Raw genomic sequence first — 19,759 nt, forward strand, 5'->3', positions numbered from 1 at the left:
TTTCTAACATCGACGTCCGATACGACATAACGCTTATCTTCCCCTTCGTATTGCATAAGCACGAACATCGTCTTGCCTCAACAAAGTCAGCAATGTGTGCACACCTTTTACCTACGCTAGGCTACCGAGCTGCGGCGGATTCTTCGCGGGATGGGGTTGTCGCCCTCCCAAAACACATCATAGGGCTTCCCCCCTTTCAAAGTCATTGATGTCACGGGGTGCGAAATTTCTAACATCGACGTCCGATACGACATAACGCTTATCTTCCCCTTCGTATTGCATAAGCACGAACATCGTCTTGCCTCAACAAAGTCAGCAATGTGTGCACACCTTTTACCTACGCTAGGCTACCGAGCTGCGGCGGATTTTTCGCGGGATGGGGTTGTCGCCCTCCCAAAACACATCATAGGGCTTCTCCTCTTTCAAAGTCATTGATGTCACGGGGTGCGAAATTTCTAACATCGACGTCCGATACGACATAACGCTTATCTTCCCCTTCCTATTGCATAAGCACGAACATCGTCTTGCCTCAACAAAGTCAGCAATGAGTGCACACCTTTTACCTACGCTAGGCTACCGAGCTGCGGCGGATTCTTCGCGGGATGGGGTTGTCGCCCTCCCAAAACACATCATAGGGCTTCCCCCCTTTCAATGTCATTGATGTCACGGGGTGCGAAATTTCTAACATCGACGTCCGATACGACATAACGCTTATCTTCCCCTTCGTATTGCATAAGCACGAACATCGTCTTGCCTCAACAAAGTCAGCAATGTGTGCACACCTTTTACCTACGCTAGGCTACCGAGCTGCGGCGGATTCTTCGCGGGATGGGGTTGTCGCCCTCCCAAAACACATCATAGGGCTTCCCCCCTTTCAATGTCATTGATGTCACGGGGTGCGAAATTTCTAACATCGACGTCCGATACGACATAACGCTTATCTTCCCCTTCGTATTGCATAAGCACGAACATCGTCTTGCCTCAACAAAGTCAGCAATGTGTGCACACCTTTTACCTACGCTAGGCTACCGAGCTGCGGCGGATTCTTCGCGGGATGGGGTTGTCGCCCTCCCAAAACACATCATAGGGCTTCCCCCCTTTCAATGTCATTGATGTCACGGGGTGCGAAATTTCTAACATCGACGTCCGATACGACATAACGCTTATCTTCCCCTTCCTATTGCATAAGCACGAACATCGTCTTGCCTCAACAAAGTCAGCAATGTGTGCACACCTTTTACCTACGCTAGGCTACCGAGCTGCGGCGGATTCTTCGCGGGATGGGGTTGTCGCCCTCCCAAAACACATCATAGGGCTTCCCCTCTTTCAATGTCATTGATGTCATGGGGTGCAAAATTTCTAACATCGACGTCCGATACGACATAACGCTTATCTTCCCCTTCGTATTGCATAAGCACGAACATCGTCTTGCCTCAGCGAAGTCAGCAATGTGTGCACACCTTTTACCTACGCTAGGCTACCGAGCTGCGGCGGATTCTTCGCAGGATGGGGCTGTCGCCCTCCCAAAACACATCATAGGGCTTCCCCCCTTTCAATGTCATTGATGTCACGGGGTGCGAAATTTCTAACATCGACGTCCGATACGACATAACGCTTATCTTCCCCTTCGTATTGCATAAGCACGAACATCGTCTTGCCTCAACAAAGTCAGCAATGTGTGCACACCTTTTACCTACGCTAGGCTACCGAGCTGCGGCGGATTCTTCGCGGATTCAGCGGATTCTTTGAAAAAATGAGTTCTCGTTTATGGTACAGTTGAGTACCCCGTACCTCCACCACTTTGTTGCTAGCAGTGTAGAGCACCGTTACTTGCAACAGGGGGGTGTGTGCTACCTAGAGAAAAGAGCAGGGTTTTTCTGGTTTAGAAGCGAACAACTGCTTGAAGGTTCGACAGAGGGTTAGAACAACTGAGGCAGCGGTGCGCTGCCGTGAACAATTAGAGGGGTGCTGATTGGAGGCATTTGGAAGCGGCGGGGGCTCTCTGATGGGTAACCAATGCCGCAACGCTATGTGTCCATGGATGAGAGTGTGGGGAGTCCACACTTGGCTCGGCCGGGAACCGTCGGACCAATGAGGGCTTCTGGTAGGCACCAGTACCACTACTCCGACGGTCCAGGACAAGCTTAGGGAAGAGAGGGGCAGGGCTAGTGCTTCCTTGTAGCTCTGGGACGACTGCCTCCCGTCGTTCCCGACTGCCCTTTTTGTACCCTGCACATTGCACACTTATTGCAGCAAGGGAGTGAAAGGGACTGTTGGTGACCGTGTCTCCCCCTGTCGGACCTTATTGCAGGTTTTTTTTTCAATTTTATTTCTCATTCAAAAGTATAGATGGCGCTGCTACGCTACAGCAGCTGACCCTCCAGCTGCTGCATCCACATTGAGCCTTCGTGCAGCACTCTGCTGCCCTGTAAACATTGCAAACAAAGTGCGTGCACTATGCAAGGCAGCCACCACTTTGCACGAACTGCAGTGCTCTCTGTACTGCTGAAAATGCCACAGTTCCCGCGCCATATGAGGTGGCTGCTGTTGAGAAGCACTTTGGTTTTGCCAGGGATTCTGCTAGGGCTGCAGTGTTTGATGTCCGTGTTTTCATCCTGTGCACACTGGTGCTGGGTACACTGACGCATCGTTCTTGATGCCAGCCGTTACGAAACACGAATCGACTGTTGACGGAAAAATAAAAAGAGAGAAAGGTGGGAAAAATTCTGCCCGCAAACCTTGCAGATGCTGCCTGACCTCTCGTCATCAATGTGATTTCGTTTAATTCACCAGCATTTTTTTTTCTGGCAGACTTCTCATAAAAGTCTTTATCTCTTTTGGAAAGGTGCATCTTGCACCTTCTTAAGCTCAGTGCCCACACATCCACTCATCCACGACTTCCACCGCAGTAAAAAGCTACATTTCAGGGCTAAACCATTCTCTGATGAGCTCAGCGTCTGCATCGTCAATAGTTGTGCTTTCCAGAGGGAGTGCAACAGTGAACTTTTTTTCTTTTCAGCAGGGCAGGCACGAGTTCACTTGTGCACTTATTGGGCACAAAGGCTCAAGAACAGGAACCGTCAGGGCACGACCTGTGGGAATAAGGAAAATAAAAAACACGCCTGCCTTCTCACGAAAGCAAGCAATCATGGCTGCAAGTAATCTTACTTGTGTGCAACTTCTGGTAAATTAGTAACTTGGTTTTTGAGGAAAGGAAGTGGCGCAGCATCTGTCTCACATATCTCGGCGGACACCTGAAGGAAGGTGGGAGAGAAAGAAGAGAGAAAGTGGTGCCGTAGTGGAGGTCTCCGGAATAATTTCGACCACCTAGGTATCATCGAAACGCGGCCGCCGCGATTGGGTTCGAACCCGGGTACTCCGGCTCGGTAGACGAGCACCTTACCACTGAGCCATGAGCACCGCAATGGGTTCAACAGATAATTTTGTGCCGAGCATAGGTGAGCAGTATGCTTCTGCTAAACACACAGCAGATCTGTGCATGGTGTGTGCTTATGGTCGTTTGTGAACACTGCTAATGTGGTGCCGTGCTTACACGAACCTCGGCAACCAGCCTTGCAACTGTAGCTGGTGTCCACGATATGTCTGTGGTTTGCAGACAACTAAAGAACATTGGAAACTCGCGTGTCAAGAAAAATAACAGCTGTATACAAAAATTGAGCTCACTGGCAGCCACACTCCGCTGTCTTCATTTGCGCCTCACATTTCCCGATTACTTTGGGTGGTGCCGTTGAAGCAATGATTTCTTCTCTTACAGCATATACAGATTGCTGTCATACAGGCCATGACTACGCAGCAATGATAAAGGACAGCATTAACGCTGCATGATGGCGTCTGTTTCCATTATCAGTGACTTCTTTGGAGAGTGAACGAAAACAGTGGCATCTCTTAACGCGTGCTTTGCAGTTTTGAATGTGTGTTTCCTCTCGTCCCTCTGTGCCGGCACACATTCTTCAGCAGGTCATAAAATGGAGCCAGTATGGCCGATAAGTTCCCCAAGAACGCCATATAGTATGTTGCAAGACCGATAAATGACTGCAGTTCTGCCATGCAAGTTAGCCTTGGTGTTCTTAGGACAGAGTTTATGTTATCAGTTGGAAACACAATACCTTTGCTTTGATCGATGGCCTAGGTACTCAATTTCTGGCTGCCCGAGTTTGCACTTTTTCCAATGTGATTTGACACTGTAATGACGAAATCTTCTGAATACTTCGCATAAGGGGTTCCAGTTGTCCCATTTTTCTCCCACCACAATGTCATTTTAGGTAAGCTTGGGACACCTGGCTAGACCTTGCAAAATGTTTTCCGTACGCTTTTGGAATATTGCCGGGACAGAAGGTGCAAGAAAAGGCAGCCTGTTGTAACAGTACAACCCTTTAGGGTTGTTTACCACCAAGATTTGTTTTGAGGCTTCATCCAGTGGCTCCTTTCCAGAAAATGGTTGTATTACTCAGGAATAAAGTATTACCCAGTTACCATCCAGTGGCACTTGATTGTAAGCATCCTTCAGGTCAATGGAACTAAAAACCTCTTTATTGTTTAAGTTAGGGAAAAAATTGCGAAAAAATTGTGGAATGGTGGTAGTGGGTATTGCTCAGTGAGGCATGCAACATTCGCAGTCACTTTGAAATCCCCCCACAATCGCAGGCACTCGTTACTGCGGGAACCGTAGGTGTCAACCAAGCAGCACTGGATACTGGAGAAAGAATGCCATCGGCGACCAGACAGTGCAGATCCTTCGAAACTTGGTTGCACATTGTAGAATGAAATTTGGGTCAGTGACCGTGTGAAAAACGTTTGTTCACTTTTGCGCATTACATAGGGCAATGCAAGAGCGGGGGCTAGTTGGTGCTTCATACTGATCAAATCGCGCTAAAAGGCACAGAAAGACGAAAACGCAGGTGGACGAAGCGCGTACTTTCAACTAGTTTACTTCACAAAACATGTCACTTTTATACAGAGCAGAATGGCATAATTGATCTAAGAACGAAATAATCAATTTGCATCTGAAAAGCTGCCTTCACCTTTTGTGTATAATCTGGCCAGTGACCTCAACCAGTCTAATTCGCTACCTTCGAGAGCTATTGATGGTGTGCTGACGCAGTTTTGTGTTCCAATAGTCCTGATCTTGAAGGCTTCAATGATTTCGTGTTCAGTTTTTGTTTTCCCGTGACCCAGTTTGGTGGTGCCATCCAGGTGAGGCTTGCATCCTTCTTCTGGTTTGGTTTTGGCGTGGCGTGGAGGATGCCATTTTGCGTTGGCGATTTTTTTGCTACATCAGCATTGGTCACTGCTGTACTGAACTGTGCACAAAGTGATTCAACACTTATGTCAAAGATCAGTTCCGCATTAATGTCAAGATCAGGCATGTCCATTAGCTTTTGAAGCCTGAGCTTGTTGTCAGATTCATAAATCTGCCTTATTGAGACATGGTATTGGGCTCCGGATAGCTGGTGATACTTCCCGAATCTATCCTCAAGGCAATCTGTTTGAAATTTGCCAAGGAGCACATACCAAAATCCCAGCTCTTTCAAGCAGTATAAAGAGATCTGATACAGAGTGTGGCTCGTGTGGTCAAAAGCCATGTGAGTTTCTTTCGTCTGATGGCCAGCATCGTGTTAGCCCTGTAGTCTAGCCACTCTGGTATTTTCCTCAAAAATTCCAGCTGTGGACATGTTGTTGACGCATTCGGAGAGACTGCATTTTATCACGCAGGCGTTTACCTTTTCTTGGCGTCTTTACATATACTATTCGCCACCATGTCAAAATAGTGTTTATGAAATCTGCTGCTCCTTTGGCATGTTGCACTGTGGAACATTGCAATGCAGCTGCTTTCAAGTCATTAAAAATCCTGAGAGCAAGCTTAACCTTCTGATGCTCCATAGTTGATGGATTCAGTGCTTTCAGTGAGAGTGTTGGTGCCAGCTTTAAAAGGTTATTCTGCTCAGCCTCATGCAGATCACATAGATTTAAATGATGCCGTAAGAATAGGTGGCTTTGGGTCATTGCTGCTTGGATCAGGATAATATTGTAATGCCACATTCCGGGGCATTCTTGTGGCGCCGTCTTCTGTTTTCCCGCCATGAGGATGTGCCTCTGAATTCGCCAGAGGTTGACGGGCAGCTGGGAGAAGAGAATCTCCTTGGCTGTGAGGATCGAGACAGGCGTCACGGCACAGTCAGAGGCTGCAAGTTGGATGTCAGGTACTGCTCAATCTCCTGAGGTCGCTCGCAGTAGTGTCGACGAGGGGCGTCCGAAGCAAAACCCCTTAAACCCATTCGATGGTAGGGGCAGTTGCGCAGGATGTGGCCGGGCTCACCGCAGTGGTAGCAGAGTGGCCGGTTCCTCGGCGTTCGCCACACATCCGCTTTACGCATGGCGGGCCGGAATTCCTGTGGCACGGTGGTGGGCACAGCTGGACGTGGGTACTGCACAGCCGGCGCAGGTGAAAAAGCTTGTGCCACTGCCGCAGGCCGTCGAACTGCCTCGTTGTAGGTCATGATGTAGGGTTGCAGCTCCGGAACAACTGGTGCTGGCTGCACCACTCGCCGGATTTCATCCCGCACCACGTCCGACAGTGCAGCAATGCCGGCCTGTGGGGCTTCGAAGCGGAGTTTCGTGAGTTCTTCGCGAACGATGCTCCTGACGAGCAGATTTGAGCGGCTGCCATACTAGCCTGCTGGCCGTACTGCGCGCCGCGTTCCTGCAAGGAGCGCTTCATGCTCATTGCCTCCCTTGTAAAATCGGCCACTGTTCTTGGAGGGTCGCTGACAAGTCCAGCAAACAGCTGTTCTTTAACACTACGCATTAGGTGCTGCACTTTCTTGGCCTCGGCCATAGCAGGGTCGGCTCGACTGAAGAGGTGCATCATGTCCTCAACGAACATGGGGACGCTCTCATTTGGCTGCTGCGACCTCGAGTGCAGAGTGACTGCAGCCTTCTCTTTTCCTTCACTGGTGCCGAATGTCGCCAGCAACTCGCGTCGAAAAACCTCCCAGGGGGCAAAAGAGGTCTCGTGGTTCTCGAACCAGACCTTGGCCGAGTTCTCTAGCGCAAACTAGACATTCCTCAACTTGTGCTCACCGTCCCACTGGTTGAAGGCTGCCAACGGTCGAAACTGGCCAACCAATCTTCAACGTCCTCGAACCTATCACCGTGGAACGTCAGCGGTGACCGGGGCGCGTGGAGTACGAACAGAGCGTCAGCTCCAAAACGTTGAGTGGTCTGGCTACCAGTGGTTGATGTCGTCTCTCTTGTCGGTTTTGTCAGGCCGCTGAACTCTGGCTGTAGGCCTAGCAGGCGGCGGCTTTCTTTGTGGACGGGGGTTGTGTACACGCACTGAGAACTGGCTTCAAGGGCGTCTTCGGAGTTAGTGTACATGGGCCATTGCCCAGCCGGCTCCACCAAATATGTCACGGCTAGGCAGTCAGGACGGCCAGGACACGCTTTACTGGGAAGTGCCAGGCAGCAGCAAACTCCCAAGCGGCAGAAGAACTGCCCGCCACCATGGCTAAGGCTAGCCAGATTAGCAGTTAAGGCAGTTCAGCTGGGAGACAGCACCACGAGAATGCCCAGGAATGTGGAAATATATACACTTTCCACTGTTTCTCTGGTTTAGCCATTTGTTCCGAATAGACGTCAAAAGGTGCACAGGGTTCAAAATTAAAAACAGTAGACGAGAGGAATAAGCCGGGTGTGTGTAAACTATACTGGCTTTGTCATGGCTTTTCGATTGATGGCATTGTTGTCTGAAACAACAGCTAGTACCTCAAATCCAAGTGACTCAAGGTCAGCAATAAGCTTGTGCAAAAATAAATGCAGTGTTTTTGCATCGATCTATGTGACTGGCAAAATGTGAACAACATCCTTGTTGTTTGACAAAAAAGGCATTGTAACATGAACACATATGCTGTGTTAGCCGGATTGAAACTGTTGGCTGCGGGACGTGTAACGAAGTCTGCTTTGTACTAAAAATAGGTTTGACGATGGATCTCATCCAGCATTAATGTCACAGTGCGCTCATGCTCTGCCATTGCTTGCAATAGAGTTTCAGCATAGTTCAAGAGACAAGGATCTTGCTGTTCAAAAGCTGGATTCATGTGATATGATGAACACAGTCATCGAATAGTGTTTGGGTTCTGCAGCTTAATTTTAAGCGAGCTTCTGATGAACCTTTATGCATGTGGAGAAATAGTATACAGCAGACCTGAAAACACGGGTACATCTGGTGGATACCGTGACACGTTTCTCAAAACAAGCTCGACTTGGCTTCGCACAGATTTCAGTATCTGTAATGTAAGTTCCATCCATGATGTTCTGGGAGCTCATAATCCTTGTTCACCTCATCCAGGAGCATTAGCACAGTTGCGAGTAGCTCATGTTCCTTTTCGCTGCCAGTAGCAAAACTGCAGCTTTTCGACAGACTAGCTCTTTATCAAGTTCGCCTAAATCCTTCACTTGTGGAGGCACGCATTCATCTCCAAGATTGTGGAGACGGGACTCTCCGAGAAATACCTGAACAGACCAGTTGTCTAAGACAACCACTGATGAACGCACTGCGGTAGCACGGTCGAGGGAGATCTCCAGGAACAAAACCTTTGCCTGCCTAGCGACCACAGTCCAGAAGTCTTAAGCTTTGGAAGGGTGGAACACAGCTCCCCAAAACTGAAAATTTTGTTCCTGCGATCTTCTTCTTGGGCAGCAGCAGCTTTTCGCAGTGACGCTTTCTCGAGTCAGGCCATCTTTTCTGCAGGTGCTTCCCGTGGTGATGGTGGCTGAGAGATATATTTCGGGCAGCTGCGAAACACACTCGCTACAGCAGCTGGCTTCAGGCGGACACGCTACAACGGAACTTCGATAACCTTGCCAGTGTTCATGTCCGTGTATGTTACAAACCCTGACAAAGTCACTTGTTTGAAAGTGTTTATACACACCTAAAAACAGAGTGAAACCAGAAGTCCGTTAGGTTTGCACAACAGGCTTCCAAAATTCAGCAAGCGAAATAATACAAAAAGTGAAGAAAAAGTCCTGCTCTTTCAAGCAAGTCAGAAAAAAAAATGCCGTGTGAAGCACAAAAGTTTAAGACATGCATTCTGAAAAACACTCGAGACCTCTGCTGGACCTCTGCTGCAGCAATTGCTCCATGTGTACAGCATCGTACAGAAACTCTGCGACGGGGTTGGTTGGGTTCCATACGAGGCTGGAACAGAGGTGGTCTTTTACGCCGCGCATCAGGTGCCGCAGCTTTTTTCTTCACTCTTGGCTGGATCGGCACGATGGCAAAGACGCGTCACATCCTCTATGTACATTGCAACACCCTCATTTGAAAGTTGAATTAAAGAGGTCAGGGCATGCTCCACGCTCTCTTGGTGGTCGCTGTTGGTGTACGTAGTCAGGAGCTGATGTCGGAAGTCCAGCCACATAGACAAGGTAGCCTCATGATTCTCGAACCATGTGCGAGCAGAGTCTTCGAGCCTGAAGTACACGTTACGTATCTTAGCGTCGTCCCAACAGTTAAAGGACGCAACCCGTTCGTAGTGAGCCAACCAGTTCTCGGCATCCTCGAACTGGTCACCGTGAAAAGGCTTAGGGGGGGGGGGTTCGTGGGGTCTGAAGGGCGAGATAGGTGGGTCTGGCTGAAGGGACAATCGTAGTCAGGGCGGTCATTGGCGTCGCCATGGGAGGAGTGGTAGTCGAGGGCGCGCCTTCAGGAGGGAAGACCTCAGGGGTCAGTCTTCGGAGCCTGGCACGATGGACAGGGGTGGACACAAGAGGCATGCACTCGTGTCGTCTGCAGGAGAAGGGAGCATCGGTCGAACCTCCACCAGTGTCATCATCTGAGGAGCCATGCAGGTAGGCATCGGGGAGAACCCAAGCCTGAGAGCCTTTTTTTTAATTAGAGAGCCAGGTCCCAGGTTACAGAGTTAGCGCACCTCGAGGGCCAACTGCTGCTTCGTCATTGTTTCCGACCCGGTGTGGAGGCCACGCGGCGCGTTAGGTATGTGGCAATATTAAACGAAGGCAGTTGTTTTTTCGAGCATTAAGATGGGTGAGTCGATTGTTCTTTTGCCACGTCCCTGTCCACAGTGCCATAATCGGCCCATAATGAGGTGTGGTGCTGGGCTGCTGGACCCCAGAAGCTTTGGGTTTTGCAAGAGGCAGTGGCATCCAATCACAAGCCTTTTTTTTTGACTCGCATGTGTGAATGGCCGTGAAAAGCATTGAGGAGGTGGGGGGTCAATTCGAAACTCCAGCAGATGTCATTTCAACATGTGTGTTAAGGTTGCGAAAACACAAAAGTCACATGTGACGCAAAAGTGAGCAGTAGGTGACCACTCATTTTCATTTTCAGTCTTCCTATTTCTTCCCCTTCGTCACTATTACTGTTGTCCTGGGTAGATTGCTTAATTTATTTTTAATCAACCACTCCTCAAGAGCTATGATTAAACGCAGCTTGACGAGCAGCAGTCCACTTGTTTATAACAGCTACTTTCTTTGGACTGCTGATTACTTTCAGAAGGCATTGGCTAGACACAAGACAAATGTGATTTTTGCTAGCTGGGAAAGTTAACTGGAACCCTTTGTCAGGCGCGAAAAATCTACTGATGGTTCGTGCGCTGCCTTTTCCCAACTGAATTATACCACATATAGGAACCACAAGAATATTTATTGCTTGTAAAAGAACATTGTCGAAAAAATGGGCGGGACACCACCTGTCCCACTGATAACTGGGTGCCATGAGCAAAGGTGTTCTTTCTGTCTATGAGCTTTATCCCTGCGTATGAAAAAGCTCAAAGCTAGTAATGCTAGCAGGCACTTGGCAAGCTATACATACAAGCTTTGTGCTTTTTTCCTGCGACGTCGTCGAACACCGTCGGCACCTTGTGCAAGTAGTGGTGGTACGCGGGTAGTGCCCTTACCCATTGAACCGAACATCTTAGGCACCCATGTCATCCTCTCTTGTGATACATTAGGCTGTGCCGACCCTTGCGAAAGCTCCCCCCACTGATCAGTTGTTTTCCCACCATGACACGAAGGAACAGGTATGCGATGCTGTTTGTGTAGCCATGCTGGATGTAAGCATTGACAATCGCCGCATCAAGGATGAAATAAAAAATGCGACTCACTTTCCTGCCCTCGTTAGATGTGCATAACTGTCACGGTGACCAGAGTAAACATTCATGGCTTTTCCATGCATAGTGTTACAGTACCAGGCTTTAAATAGTCACATTTAAAATATCAACTCACTGCCCGCTGCTTTGTAGCTCGTTCATCAGGGGTCCAACGCTTCCCCACGGACTTGTGTGCCTGTGTCGTGCAATAACGGGATAACCGTAACAATATACATACTAATACTTGCCCTGGATGCTGGTACATACGCAAGTCAATCAGTCAGTCAATCAAAGCAATTTATTCACCAGAAAAAGCTGGTTGGCCACCCTGGGCTAAAAACTGTGCACACAGCTTGACGAAGGCCCAGGGGACCATTACATGGCAGTAGAGAACGTGAAGAGAGAAAAAAAAGGCAAGTTGATAATTTAACACATGAAGGGTACACTAAACAACATAAGAAATTCACATTACAATCGTTACAGTAAAGAGGTAGAAACAACACTTTGACATGACATATTACACTGTAATACATACAAAAATTAAAACAATCGGTACAATGGCACGAAACACAAGAACACGTAAGGCAAAATAGAAAGTGCAAGTTACAATGGTGCATATAGATTAGCAGTTTTCATTTATATATGCACAAAATAAGTCCTCCGTTTCTTAGAACTAAAATCGGCTGTGTTTTTATTTGCTGAGTATGTAAGGTAGATTATGAGCCAATGACTGTGGCTTATAGTTTGTTCTTAAGTGAGGTATTTCAGTGTTCCAAGTTTTAATATTTATAGTTCTGTAGCCCAAAGACCCGAGATTTCCTAGGAAGTTTTTGGCACCAGATGTATAAAATACATAACCTGCAGTAATCTAAATTCATATATACAATCAACACATATCATGTTATATGTGCTAATAGCATGCATAGTTGTGTGCATTGGCTGTATATTTGCTACATGATGAATTGCTTTTTTCTTAAGAAGTTGAAGTGTATGTTGGTTTTAGTTGTCGTAGCCCAGAGTAACATGCAATAATTTAGATATCAAAGAAACAAGGTATGATATGTTTGGAGTTTAGCAGTACCTTGTTGCCAGAGTTTCCTAAGGAAAAGAACAACTGTCTCTGTAGACACAACCTGCTTAAGAACCGATCGGTGTGATGTTAACAAAAAATGCGAAAGCATGCTTTTTGAGCATCAGGCAAGGAAATGTATCGAAACAGGAGCAAAATATGACTATTTGATCGCAGTCTAAACTGTCCATATTAGCAGTGACATCCAGCATGCCTTGGCTGAGTGGTTATGGCACTTTGCTAATGAGCTGAGTGCCCGGGTTTGATCCCGGCCCCAGCGGCCGTATTTCAATGAAAGCGAAGTGCAGAATGCACCCGTGTGCTGTGCAATGTCAATGCACTCGAAAGAACCCAAGGTGGTCTAAATTATTCTTGAGACCTACACTGCGCCGTCCCTCATAGTCCTTTTGTTGTTTCGGGACATTCAACCCCCCATTTTACATTTAATTCGCTTTGACCGCATGCAATGCTGCACTAGTTAACCTGCACTGGGAGCATTATCCCAGTGCAACTGACAGGGTTCAGTTTGACATAATTATTTACTATTCATATAACTGCATGCATCAATATTTTTAAGAATGGCCTTGGGGACATATAGAACGAGAACACACAACGAGCGTAGCGCTCGTTGTGTGTTCTTGCTCTATATGGAGGAAAATATTTAGCTTCATGCAACACAACAAAAGAGCCAGCACTACGGCGCGCATCAAAGTTTAACCACTTGAAAAATTTGCTCCTGTTGTCCGTTAGCTCTGCGTATAAACAGCGACCAACAAAACGTGTGAGATTTTCCACAAAATATACTCATACTTACCGGTACTTTTGTTGAAGTTATCCGTCTTAACCGAACTTAAGAGTGGAGGGCAGCACGCCTGACGGCAGTCCGGTATTTCGTTCTACCGTAATCGCTGTGTATACCTTGGCGTTGCGTGTTGTCCTCCACAGGTGGCGCAACTTACTCTCCCTATAGCTTGATTAAGCTCTCTGTTTTTTATGCTGGCCACCTTGTTCATTTATCACACGTGGACACCGAAGCTGCCTGAGCTCAGTCTCTGTGCACAGACAGTGCCGTCTTCTCGGATAATGAGGTAACTGAGGTTGTCAAGCTCGGTTTGCCACAACCGCAGTTAATGGCGTAACCGTGGTTACGCTAGCATAGCATACGTCAACTGCAGTTACGCATAACCATGGTTAAAGCTGCCTGTGTAGCAAGGATATAACAATAATTTGCGGCCTACTGATTTCACTCACCGTTACTCAGATTGGTGCTGGCCTGGCTTATGCACAGGACCCTCATAACCACCTACCTTTCTTGTCACTTATCTTGATTGTCTTCACGGGGTCTGGCCAATATCCGAGATATCGCAGAATATACTGTAAAAACCCGAATATAATATGGGCCAGCAAATAATACGGGGTGGAGTTTGAAGGTAGCAAAAATGGAAAAAAAGTTTTCGTCCGCATATAATGCAAGCATGGGAAATTTTTCGAAAGCCTTTATTTTCATTGCTCTTCGCACTCTTCTTGTTCAGTCATTGTCCGTAGAACTATCTTCAGAAAGGCTCTTGTCGGACATATCTTCCCATAAGAACTCATCTTCCGTCCCGTCGGGTGCATTTGAGATGCCACATTTCTTAAAAATTCAGGATGCACTTTGACTGTCTAAAGTGCATAGAGGCGAAAGCGTTTTCCGAACCACTTTCGCTGCTTCTGTGGCACTGGTGGCGTCACATATAATTGAGTACTAATTACTAAATGATGACAAATCACTAATTAATGGTTAATTACTGATTAATGCCTGCATACTAATTGACTGCTAATTAATGAAGCTTAAGCCTCGCCTTTAGGAGTGGAACGTGACAGCGTGTTGTAGCGCTGCCAGGGAGTCCACGGAACGCCACCACCCATTCGGCGCGATGCCTTGCCCTTTGAACAAAGGAAATGGCGCAGTAATTCTCTGTCATCTCGGTGGACACCTGAACCGCACCGTATAGGAAGGGAGGAAGTGGGAGTGAAAGAAGACAAAGAGGGCCCGTAATGAAGGAAATGAAAATTGTATTTGCGGAAAGGAAATTACGCAGTAACTGTCTCACATATCTCGGTGAACACCCGTCAAAATTCAGGGGGCACTTTTTTTTACCTTAAGTGTGCTCACTGATGTGTGGTTAAGATGTTAAGCTTCGCCTCTAAGAGTGGAACACGACAGCATCCTGCAACGCTGCCAGGGAGTCCATAGAACGCCATTGCCCATTCGGTTCTACGCCTCGCTCATTGGTAAATTGGCTTTTGAGGAAAGGAAATGTATCTGTCTCTCATATCTCGGTGGACACCTAAACCTCGCCGGAAGGGAAGGGAGGAGGATGGGAGTGAGCGAAGACACCGTATTCACTAGACGCGCCTTTGTTCATTCCAAGCCATCGAGCTGGCATGGCGGAGTGGATAGCATGCTCGTCTCGCACGCCGAAGACCGGGGTTCGATTCCCGAGCTCGACCAATTTCCTACTTCGTTTTATTTATTTATATGGCCCGACTAGAAAAGTTAATTAGGCTAATTGGGTAATTAAGCAATTAACTAAGCCCAGTCCCACTGACTTGGAGCATTACTATACGATCCCTTCAATTGGTTGCATGGTTACTAGCCAAAGTACAATTGGCCCCGTTTGAAATTCGCGCACTGTGACGTCACGACCGTTTCGACCAATTGAAAAGCGTGACATTTTCTGTCGACAACTGCTGCTTACAACAATGAGGCGTTAAAGGCTTTTGCCTTAAAGAGCGACTTACAAGCCCCTCAGGTGTGCTGGCCCAAGCATCCGCAATCCAGCCACAAATATCGCTGGAGATGGCCATTTCAGTCGCCCGGAAAGAGTTACTTCGGGGTCTCCCGACCTCATTCACTCAAGGTAACACCGCTTGACGGCATCCTTAAATAGCTTGTCCATTCAAGCGTCCAGCAGTTGTAGCTGGGATGTCTTCCCTCCCAGAATGACGACAAGTTCTTGCACGAAGGCAACGAGATCCCGCTCAATCTGCGGAAACACTCCACTTTTTCGTCCCCGAAAACTCTTTCTCTTACCGCTGCATGTAAATAAGGCTTCTTTCTGTTTTCTGAAGCCACGAACGCTGTCTTCAATGGCGCCGAACTGCTGCTCAGCCGCACAATTCCCACTGGTCTCGACAGTGAGAATAACCTTCCTTTTAAAGGCAGCTGAGTACAGTCTTCGTGCCTCCAACATCACGCGAAATTCCAATACACGCGCTTTTACTACCCACCGTGGACAAAATGGCACAGGGACAACAAAATATGGAAGGCTATTGACGCCACCACTAGATAGCGCTTCCTCCACTAATAATATTGATGATAGTGCTGAGCAATGAAACCGGAACTGTGAATATGAGCCGAAAATTGTCTGGATCCGCATATAATACGAGGTAGCAATTTTACATTACAAAATCTGGAAAAAAACCTTGTATTCTGGTTTTTACGGAAATAGTGTTATCGAAATCTGTGTCATCTTTGGGACTCATTGCTACGAGGCAGTGCGCAGAGATGACAGACAAGAAAAGGCACACAGAAAGGCGCTAGCTATCAACTGAATCTTATTCGAAAAAAAATCTCCTAAAAATGTCGCTGTTCTGCACGTCAAGCGTTGCACATCACGTGGAAATGGTCAATCAGCAAACCTGTCTATAAACGTGAAATCTTTATCATGCAGCGTCAGGGTGGTACTACTAATGCATGGGTCTCCTCCTTTCCTTATGTGATACGCTTCTGTGAGCTTTCGGGTAACTTTATCTTAGTGCCTGAACCGCACCACCGCCCTGTCAAGGAGGGGCGAACATCCTTGGCATGAATTACAATGCTCGGCTAAGTTTCTGGAAGGCTGACTTGAGAGAAATGCTCCTGTAATCACTTATTGAGGCACCTGCCCGTTTGCCCTATGTGTATTCTTCTGCATGTCAGCGAAATGCTATGTAGTGCGCCAATGGCCCATGTTACATATCGAAACTGGTGACGGACGCTACAGCCTGTACTGGCTTGTGAATCGGCCCTTCTATGGGCCCATGCACTGATTTGGCCAAGCTTCCTTGGAACGGAAAACGCTACTTTCCATCCGTATCGTGACCCTACTTTTTCAGACGATGCGTCATTCCATGAACGTAGGGCACCACTGCATACTTTCGTTTTTCTTTTGGTTCTTGTTCAGCGGCACTTCCCTGACCTTTTCTGGCACGTTTCAGCAAACTCTTGCTCGCCGACATGAAGACGGAGAGCAGAAACTCGGTGCTCTCTAATGTCGCCACCTGGTTTTGAAAGCTACTTTCAACGCTGGGGTAGCATGACTTAGATTGCTGACCCTAAGCATGCAACCGCAATGCCTCTTTTCACTAGTTTTGAGTGAGCAGACCGGCAGTCTAGCAGGGGTTTTGCTGTCTGCGGGTCGTACACCCAGCACACATGGTCCTTAAGAAAACTCAAGCGAAGGTCCAGAAATCGCAGGCCATTGCCTGTACAATTGTACTGTACAATTGCCTGGCTGTTGTGCATGACGTTTATGTAGAAACCATGCATTCACTGCAGCCATTTTGACGGTGTGCCAGAATATGTACAGCCGGCCAAATCTTTAGCTGGCGTGCGCGACGGCCGCTTTTTCGGCACTTCTGCCCTTTGTGACGATGCAAACTTGGGCAAAGCTCAATATCAAGCAGGGGTTTAGTGAGCCTCGGCTTAAATTTGATATCTTAGCAAGTTTGCGCCGCAATAAGCTGCAGGAGCACGGAAAACGCTGCCGTCGCGCACGCCAGCTAAAGATTTGGCCGGCTGTACATGTACCACTGCTTTACCTGCATCGGAAAGCGATAGCTATAGCGCATCTTGTCTAAGAGGTCAACGCCACCCATCGACATGTTGTAAGCGGGAACAACAGCGGGGCACTGAACTGGAATGTGCGACCTGTGCTTTTTGTCCTATCTCTTGTTGGGACCCCGTGTTGGGACACTCCTTTTGATCCTTTCACGACCCTTTGATTTCCTTGGATGCCGACAAATTTGTGTGCATTGCCGGCACAAACTTTGTTAGTGTGCCACGACTTAAACTTTGATTTCAGAGCCCGTAAGTTTCAAGAGAAGCTTCAGAGCTTCTGCTACCATCAGTGGGCCATAGTATCATGCTCCCTTCCTGGGAAAAACTTGGAGCGATTGCCTCTTAGCAGGTGCATTTCTTTTTCACACTTTTTTTTTTGTGCTAAGGAGAGTTACCACAATTCAAGGGGAGGCAGCCTGTGTACCAAGATCTTGCCCTTGCAGTTTGGGGTCCTGAGCCAAGCTAGGTGCTCAGTGCCTGGCACCCTCTTTCTCCTTTGCCCCTGGCACTTTCAAACATGCATGGAAGGTGCATGTATAAAAAGTACATAGATTTCTTCACTTACCAGTGCCTTTGTGCTGAAATGTACAAGTTGTAGGAGGGGGTTGTGACTCAGCAGAACCTACCGTAAAATTCCGAGCAAGCGCCCCCTCACCAGCAAGTCGAAATCACTGGCAAAGTAGTGGGGGGGGAGCGCTATCCCGGAACAGCGCCGAAATTCAAGATGGCGGCGACATTTTTCTGCCAGGAAAAAAAAAACGCAGTGCACATGGGTTTAAAATTTTATTTAGCTCCAGCAACATGAACTTTATTGAGCGAAAGATTGCTAGGTCAATTACTCTCGAAACCATCAAAAGAATCCTCCGAGTCAGTCGCAAAAAAAACTTCACAACATTCCGCTCGAAGCGCACCCCGGTCTTCTGGTGCCACGGCTCCAACGTCTGCCAATCGGCCATGCAGGTCGCCGTCCTCCGAGCCATCGAGTGCGTTAGTAATTCCGCATCCCTTGAAGGAGCGTGCCACAGTCCCCTCAGGTACAGCAGCCCATGCCTCGGCAACAAAATCAAGAACATGCTGGCGCGACGGCTTCTTCAGGTTTCCTTTGGGCGTCCTCTCTTCTTCGCGCATATATTCTTCCCACAAACGCCGTAGGGTGGACTTGAAAGGCTTGTTCCAATAAACGTCAGCCGGCTGCAGGATGCTAGTGCACCCCGCAGGCACATAGAGCACATCGGTATCGCGCTCCTCGAAAGCATTCTTGGCAGCTTCTGTTTTATGGATGGGCGCCTGGTCCAGTACCAGTAAACGGCGCACGTCATTGACGTTTGGGCCCCATGTGGGTCCCATGCGAACGACACATGGGAACGAGCATGGATGGGAACGAGCATGCGAATGGCTTGAAAAGCAGGATTGGATTGGACTGGATTCTTGGACTGGACGGGGTAGACCAGTGTTGCTTGGGTGCGGTGCGTGATAACGGCCGGGGGAGGGGGCGCTTTCCTGGAACGGCGCGGAAATGTGAAATTGACAGTGATTTTAGGGGGGGCCCTTGCATGGGTGGGGGCGCTTGTTCGGAATTTTACGGTAGGTCGCTCTGCAACGTTCAGCAAAGGTTCAGCCAAACATTCGGGCTGCGAGCGAGCTTCACACCTAAAAGATCGTCGTCGTCTTTCACGTTCACAGTTCGCCACAGTGAGCGAGCGTGGCTGCTACACTACAAAGTAAATAATGCTGGTTTCATTTGTAGTCTCATTTGTAGTTTAGTAACAGTTTCATTACTAGTTTCCTTGGGTGTATTTGGTGCACGCATGTGGTCAATCCAAGCGCGAGGCTTCTGCACTGGTAACCCAACAACGGGGGCACTCTTGGAGTGTCTCAGAGTCTTGACGCTGTGGATGCCAGCCGTGGTTGATTAGGTTGTAGGAATTGTTTCACCTTGTCTCAAATGTCACTGTCTGGCGGGCCTTGTGGCAGAACTGGGCACACTACCCTGCTGCCCAGCTTAACCAGTTGTTCTTTCGAGTCCAAGCAGTTACAGCTGTCAACAGTTGTTAGTTCCTTTAATTCAATGGCATTTAGGTTGTCGTCTTGCAAAAAATTTCCTGCTTCTCTTTCACGAATTTACCCGATTGGCTGAGAGAGGACATGTGACTGTGTGATGCCATCACAACCTGCCCACGGTGGCAGGTGGCCACCTGCCACTCTTCCATTGCCATCACATGGCAATGGAACTGGTTTCAATGGGAGTTTTTTTTTATTTTATTTGAAATACTGCGGACCATGCATGGTCCTAGCACGAGGGGCACATTCAAACATTTTGCAATACAAGAAATGACAAGCATATGCATAGAGGAAAAAAATAAGTCAGACAATCAATCAGAATTGAAGATATAGACAGGCATCGCAACACAAAACAAACCAAACTCATGATATAAAGAGATGCCGTTCCAACTCTGCTACAAAATTGCTGGACAGAAAAATATGAGAAGGTAATTCGGTACAGTTCTAGGGAAGTAACTATTTTTAAATGTGTTTGTGCGGGCGAAAATTGGTGCCAGTGAGTGTTCCTGCGTATATCTGGTTCTTCTCGTACAATGAGCTTTGATGCAATTAGGCAACTTCATTTTTATTTTACCTTGCAGGCAATGATGAAGCAAGATGAGGCGACTAACCTTCCTTCGGGATTCAAGGGTGTGA

At 47.9% G+C, this 19,759-nt stretch overlaps 1 protein-coding gene and 1 pseudogene across 5 annotated transcripts in view; one reads left to right on the top strand and one right to left on the bottom strand.

The window, feature by feature from the left end:
* The window catches only part of LOC149345705 (uncharacterized), a 139,551-nt gene that overhangs the window by 49,738 nt on the left and 70,054 nt on the right, over positions 1 to 19,759 (top strand). The gene's annotated exons all lie outside the window — the stretch shown is intronic.
* On the bottom strand, positions 8,170 to 10,971 carry LOC149345708 (uncharacterized; annotated as a pseudogene).

This window comes from Amblyomma mixtum, chromosome 4 (genome assembly GCF_055824585.1).
Source record: "Amblyomma mixtum isolate Tamu chromosome 4, ASM5582458v1, whole genome shotgun sequence".
Taxonomy (NCBI): domain Eukaryota; kingdom Metazoa; phylum Arthropoda; class Arachnida; order Ixodida; family Ixodidae; genus Amblyomma; species Amblyomma mixtum.